Source organism: Carex rostrata, chromosome 16, assembly GCF_964058835.1.
Source record: "Carex rostrata chromosome 16, lpCarRost1.2, whole genome shotgun sequence".
In the NCBI taxonomy this organism is placed as follows: domain Eukaryota; kingdom Viridiplantae; phylum Streptophyta; class Magnoliopsida; order Poales; family Cyperaceae; genus Carex; species Carex rostrata.
This window is the reverse complement of record NC_135933.1, coordinates 7,396,713-7,404,176: the sequence shown is the minus strand read 5'-3', so window position 1 is coordinate 7,404,176 and position 7,464 is coordinate 7,396,713. Positions and strand designations below refer to the sequence as shown.

General features: G+C 33.4%; 1 long non-coding RNA gene across 1 annotated transcript; it reads left to right on the top strand.

The window, feature by feature from the left end:
- Positions 1 to 2,463: 2,463 nt before the first annotated feature.
- On the top strand, positions 2,464 to 7,464 carry LOC144567763 (uncharacterized). The gene is made up of 2 exons (XR_013515502.1): positions 2,464 to 5,460; positions 7,099 to 7,464. It is a non-coding gene; the product is annotated as an uncharacterized LOC144567763 (long non-coding RNA).

The window sequence follows — 7,464 nt, the reverse complement described above, 5'->3', positions numbered from 1 at the left end:
CCGTTGTCAAATATGAACCAGGGAATAAATAAATGGGGCGTACATCTAAAAAGTTAATTACATTCATTTGATAATTTGTAAATTCAAGCATGCGGTTTTTAAGTTATTCATCAAAAAAGTCCAATTCAATAGATTTTTAGAGTTACGCTCACCAAATTCCTTGATGATCAGTTTAGCAACACTCTGATGCTACTTAATTTATATATATAACGATCTATATATAACACGAGACTAAATAGTGAGCAATTAATAGTAGTCTTCGGTACCATTTTTTTTTTTAAAAAAGGATCACACTTTATAACAAAAAAAGGCAAAAGAAAATACTAGTCATACCTAGCTAGCTCCAACTAATTTACACGAATTCTACCCATCAACTATATATATATAGTTATACGATTTTCATGCCTAAGCTCCAATAAATCTGATTAATAGTAGATCTTATAATTAAGTTGTTCTCTATTGTTCAACAAGTACATGTAGAGGGAGATGGATCCTTGAATAGTTTTATATGTTCAATAAAAAAGCATAATTGTAAAGAGAATCGTACGTGGATAGTTTTACGTAAATTAATTTTGGCCTCCACAAAATATACTAACATGTACAGTCGCCAAACGTACTTCGATATATTTCTTTGAATTTCCTTATATTTGCATGTAAATGTAAACTTATACAACAAAACAAAATTACAATTTGAATCACGAACAAATTAAATAAATATATTTAAAAATAAGTTTTGTTTCGATTTCGAAACAGGCTATAATCAATAAATTGAATATCTTTTATGCATAACTGCACATCCCGAAATTGCAGAAGCTTCCTTTCTTGCACCTCTTCTTGCAAGCGCCACAATTCTTCTGGTCATACAACACACTCGCGCAAGTGCCGCCGCAACACATCTCTCCAAAACGGCACCTCCTACCGCACTCTCCACAGTTAAGATTGTCGTTAATCACGTTCACGCACTTCTTCTTGCAACAGTCCGATCCCGGGCTCCCTTTCTCCCGGCAAACTCTAGGGAACTTGTCACATGTCAGAGTGGCATGCGGGTTGTACCGAGTAAGCCAATAGTTGAATCCACGCATGGAATATGGGGGCAGTTGTTCATCCGGAGCTGGACCTGTAGGAAACGGATTTTTGAAGAAATTTGGCTTGTCTCCTTCATTTGATGGGAATGGATTCTTGAAGGAATTTGGCTTGTCTCCTTCATTTGGTGGGAATGGATTTTTGAAGGAATTTGGCTTGTCTCCTTCATTTGATGGGAATGGATTCTTGAAGGAATTTGGCTTGTCTCCTTCATTTGGTGGGAATGGATTTTTGAAGAAATTTGGCTTGTCTCCTTCATTTGATGGGAATGGATTTTTGAAGTCCTGTTTTTCATCTTTATATGATGTAAAGGCACCTCCGAGCAACTTTTGTTGTTCTTCTTCAGTAACTGGGTGTGACGAAACGAGGGAAACCATCATGCCAATGGTAAGTAATGCTAGAATGAAGAGAAATTCGGCTGTCATTGTTAGAGCTTGTAAAAAGAGCGATCAGAGCACAAAGCTTATATTATGTAGATTTTGTTGAAGTACAAGTATGTATATGTATGTGGATTCACAAGGAAATCTTGTTTAATAAGGCTAAAATAGTATACGAGAGCAGAAAAGAGAGCTTGGCTGGTGGTGCATGGGATGAAAGAATGCTAGCAAGCTATATAAATAGTAGATAAATAGTGGAGAGAACACGGATTAGATATATCGTACATTTCTAAAAGATTTTGGCAGCAGCACCTTTTTGAAACTTAATTAATTAATTTAATGATTTATGTTTAAAAGAATTAGGCATGTCAACGTGCATAGTCATATCTTGTGAGTTTGTACTGTATACGTCTATACGAAGTCAAATGGTACAAAAATATATATAAGTTAGAAGGCATGCAAAAAGGAAACAAGGCATAGTCAAAGTCAAATAGTTTCAAATGGTGGACACCTGACGGAATTATACCGGATTTCCAAAGATAAATTAAACGTGTCATATCACATCAGCGGATCTTAATGTAATCTAAAAATACTAAGACATATCTTATAATTTTAAATTTTAAATTTTAAATTATATATATATTGAAATTTAATTGTTTTTTTTTTAGTTTTTATATAACTCAACCCTATTTTTCAAAAAAATTATGTCCCTGGCTCTTCAAAAAAATTACAAAAATATGTTTACTTTTTTTATTTTTGAAAAGTAATGTCTAAATATGTCTATATGACTATATGTCAAAATTATTGTGAGATTAATTCCTCTTACATCCCTGACTGAATAGGACTACGCATAGAGGGTGAATCCAGTATGATTCCTAAATTTTGAAAAACTATATTAGGCTCATATCAATTGGACTTCTGTTTCCGTCTGATCCGTTGCCTATTCCTGTTTGGGCCCTTGTGGCAACCTAATTCTTAGCCCATATTTCGCTACCCGCTACAAAACAGTTCTTCAAGAAAAAGAGAGAAGTGAGGAGCGGCTGTGAGTGGCTAGGCCAAATCGCAAAATCGCCTCGTCGGAGGGCGGGGGCGAACTGTAAGAAGTGCAGGGCTGGGCGCCATGGCGAGGGCGGCAAGGTGCGGGGCCTTACTCTTCCTCTTCCTGCCATGAACAGGCCATTAATGGCACAACATAGGGCCCAAGCATGCTCCTCCCTAGTATATATAATCCCATCCCTCGAGTTATGGTTGGTGCAAGGAGGCCAGAGCAGCTGAGAAAAGGAAGGAAAAGACGAGGGATTGCTAAAGGGTCGGGGTGCAAAGTCGACATTTTCAGTAATTTCTAGTTCTTTCAATTAATTAGATTATGGCATATAGGAACCAGATTAAGCTTAATAGAAGGAATTTAAGATGTCAACTAAATATATTTTGGGGGTTTAGAACCTACTGTCATAGGCAGAGGTTCATTTCACAACATCTTACTCCTCTAGGCGGATTAATTAAATCGTGACTTAAACTACCAAACGAAAGTGTAAAATATGAGTAAGATGAAGTATGGTATTATTATTATTAAGATGAAGTTTGGTATTAATTAAACCATGACATCAAATACTTTTATGAAGTATGGTATCAGCAGCAGCATCATCATCATCATCATTATTAATATTAATATTAATAATAATAATAAAAAAAAATTACAAATAATTTAAATTAAGTTCATTTAATTTATTAGTAATTTCTATGAACGTAAAACCATTACATAAAGCAATAATACAAGTAAAAGAATACATAAATTTCTATAGTATTACATGCCAATTAGCGTGTTAGGTTCAAATAGTTTTACTCCATTAATATTTAATTACTAAATTTTCTATAGAATCCAACATAATTGCTCGAGGATAGTTTGGTCTTTTATCCTGGTTAGTACTTCTTTATATTGTCTTTGATTATGCGTATTAATCACTGCTCTATTTTTCCTCTACTTCACTTGCCAAGTAGAGCATGATTGCTTATAACTATTTGTGGTGTATAGTTTAATCATTGTATTAAAATGCGGTCTATGCTGCCGCATATGCGGTTGCTGTCATCGACCGCATAAAATCCGACTATGCGGTTACAACCTCAGAGTTAACCAAAACCAAATGCAACCCACTTAAAATATTTTATTTAGTAACAAAATAAATACGGATTCTCAAGATCCGAAAATATTCAGATCCATAACCCATTATTTGAGTCCCTGATCCGAAAATATCCAGATCCAGAACCTGTCCATGTGCTCTCTTACCATTCCACTCAAGGTGTTTTATAGCCTCTCTACTTCCTCTTTATTGTTATTAAATGTTGTGGGGCTAAATCATGGACATAAAAGCCGGAGTATTGGACAGTCTGGCTGCTGAGTGATGAGGCGTTGGGCTGCTTGTTGGGCCCTGTAAATCATGTCAAATATAAAAGGGTCCTGATAAGAGTTATCATTTGATAACCAATTTTGCATATTTTCAGCCTAATCAAACTGGCCCTGTAAATCGCATCTATATTATATTTACATGTATTTGACACGATTACAGCGAGTACAATCCGATCCATACATGCAGTTAATTACAATAAGTATGATAATAGGCTCTTATATAACTTTGGTTCTAGCGTTAGATACATCTTTTTTTTACGAAATAAAAAACATCAAACTGTTTTATTTTAATATGCATATTAAATATTTAATGAAAAAAAATGCATATATATAAGTCTGCATTAAAATCTGTATATGTGGCCACATACCGCATCAAAACCGCATTTAATAACATTGAGTCTAATTGTGGACCATATGTACATAAGATAATGCTGTGTGTCTTGTTACACAGACATTTATACCAAAGGTGTTTTCGATTTTGTCTAGGTGGCATCCATCTTTCATCCGACGGCTCAAATAGTTCATCTTTTTTCATAAAAACGGTGTTGAGAGTTTTCCTTGAGAAATACATAGATACTCTGTCAACTATTCACTCTTGTTTATTATTGGCAAAGGATTAGATACTTTATAGATGAAGTGGATGGATTAATTACTCACTCCAACAATTTTACCTCTATAGGTGAAGTAATGTTACTCCACCTCATTAGAACACAAATACCTATTAGATTCAATCTTCTATTGGTTATTATTATTGTTATTTAAATTTATATTTCGTAATTAAAATGCCCTTCTTTTCCAAATAATTTAAATTAAGTTAATTTAATTTTAGTAGTAATTTGTATATTAACGTAAATTATTACATCAAGCAATAATGCGAGTAAAAGGAATCTATTAATATTTATAGTATTAAATACCAACTAGTGTGTTTGGTTCAAATAGTTAAAACCCATAAATATTTATATTTATGATAATTTGTTGCTAAATCTTCCTTGGAATCCGACATAAATGCTCGAGGATATTTTGGTGTTCTGTTCTTGTTCCTACTTCATATTATCTTTGTTAATCACCTTTTTTACTTCATTGCAAAACATCAATAAAATTAAATTAAAGTATGTATTAATCACTACATTTTTATTCTATTTCAAACGGAAGACGTAGTATTTCCAGGTGGTGTATAGTCAAATTGTCAAATTATTACTACTTGCAGTGTATAGTCAAATAATTACTATTTAGGGTGTATAGTCAAATTATAACTATTTGTGGTGTATAGTCAAGTTGTCGACCGGATTTACGTAAAAAATGTGAAGTGTTTTGGTAAGCAGTTTCGTAAACTGTTGGCTCGTAATCAATGTACTACCAAAAGTTGTTTTTGGTTTTGTGACCACGTTGCATCTATCCATTTTTCATCGAACGGCTCAAATAATTCATCCCTTCCTATAAAAAGGATGCTAGGGTTTTTCCTTGCTGCCGCCATCTATATACTCTTGGTTATTATCAGTGAAGAGGGGATGGAGACATAAGTTCATGGTTTTTGCAATAAGAAAAGCACAATTGTTGAAGATGGAAGTTTTGGCTGATTCATTATCTGCTGTTAAGGTACACATTGACCTCTTATTATTCTCATTCAAATATTTCTTTTCATTGTCATTGTTTTGCTATATAATTTCCTTTAGTTACTTGTTCTACTGCTTTATAAATGAGGGGAAATTATTATTTTCCACTTGGGGAAAAAATAGAGTTAATTAGCTAGTCATTTAGCTACAATAGAAACATTGAAGATTAGTACTGAAATATTCATGGGACAATCTCTTTAGAAATCTCCTTTCATAATTAGATATAATATTCTCGCCAGATCTATTCTATAATATCAAAATTTCGTTAGGAATGTTAATAAATCAGATTCGAATTGAATTCTAACATGATCCGAATCCCATTCACGAGAGATTTTACGAGATCCACTCCATGAAAATTTTTATATCCAAATTTAATAATTCATATGAACATGCATGCATGTGAACATAAAACTCTCTCACACATAATTAGCTGAAGTACTTAATAGCGGTATACATGCATGCACGTGATTTTGTGAACATAAAACTCGCTCACACATAGTCCAAATCTTCTGAGGTAACTCAAATTTTGAATTTGGATCCAGACTGTCAGATCATAATCCAGATCAATCCTGTTCAAGGTGGAATGCACATGTCTCTTTAATTTTCATGTCAAAACATATCAGATGGTCCGGATCTAAAATCAAAATTTGAGTTGCCTTAGATGACATATATAATCTAGAATTCTAATTTAGAACTAAGACCCAAATCTCTCAGTACTTCCCATATTCATGATCTCTTAATATAAACTGAAAAAAAGGGTAGAATTAAGGTTGCCTTTCTGAGCTTGTGATGCTATCCACTCTCACTAGATTTTACTTCATGCATTTCTCTTTTCCATCTTTTAAAGCGGGCCACAAATTTAGATTCTCTGCATTACCTTACCGTTTGAGTATGAATCTGGACCATCCAATCCAGATCAATTCGGCCCAAACCTATAATACACTGGACCCTCTTAAACTTTGTGCTAATATATAATGAATGAACCGGATTCAAACTTGGGATTTGAGATATCGGAGGTAATATGAATTCACAGCACACCCTGAGACCTCACCTTTTTCTTTGCATTCAGATTTCTGGATATTAAGTAGAAAAATTTAGGAATTTGTGTAAATTGGGAGCATCATTATTGGAAAGATTTAGGAGCCTATGTAAATAGATGATAGTCCAGCCCAATAATTATCTACAGGTTAGGATATTTTCTCGGCACATAATTACTATACGGCCCAAACTGAACTCTCTCTTAGTAAGACTTCAAAGAACTACAAGCAACTAGTATAAAACAAAATGTCAGTCCTTTAGATGCATTTACGGCTGTAAAAAACTATATAGAGTCCTTTTTCGGATTATCCTCATAGCATGTGTTGCTCCCAGCAGTATGGAATGAATTTAGGCATGGAAATTTTGTTATAGTACTCTAGGAATCTCTTTAATTAAATAACCATCTCAAATACCCGTAAAGAGTTTCCTTTCAGACAGACATTTTACACTTTCCGATATTTTATTGTCTTCTTCCTTTAATATGTCATTTCTTAACTCCAGTACATTTTTATATTGACTTTTAGTATTCAATAGTACTAATTCATCATATTAGCTCATAATTAAAAACATTTTTTTGTTATAGATATTGGCATTTCTCTAGGAAATGCCTTGCGGTAATTGGCAAAATCTCTTGCCGTTGTGGAGATTGGATCTGTCATAGGCCATCTTTTTCCAAAGAGATCCAAGACAATCCTCTTTTTCCAGTAGATCAGGAATGGAAAGCATGATAAAGGTTGTGGCAGCAATATCAAGTCTAGCAGGATCTGCTCCAAAGTCATCTTCGTTATTTGTTTATAAAAGAATAGTTTTTTTTTTTTTTTACATTTACTATTTTTCTATCTGATTATGTAATATGTAATATTGAAAATTGAATGCTATTATTTTTGTTCAATGTGTAATTTAGTGAGGACATTTTCATCTTTTGGATAATGATATATGATTTTCTGAA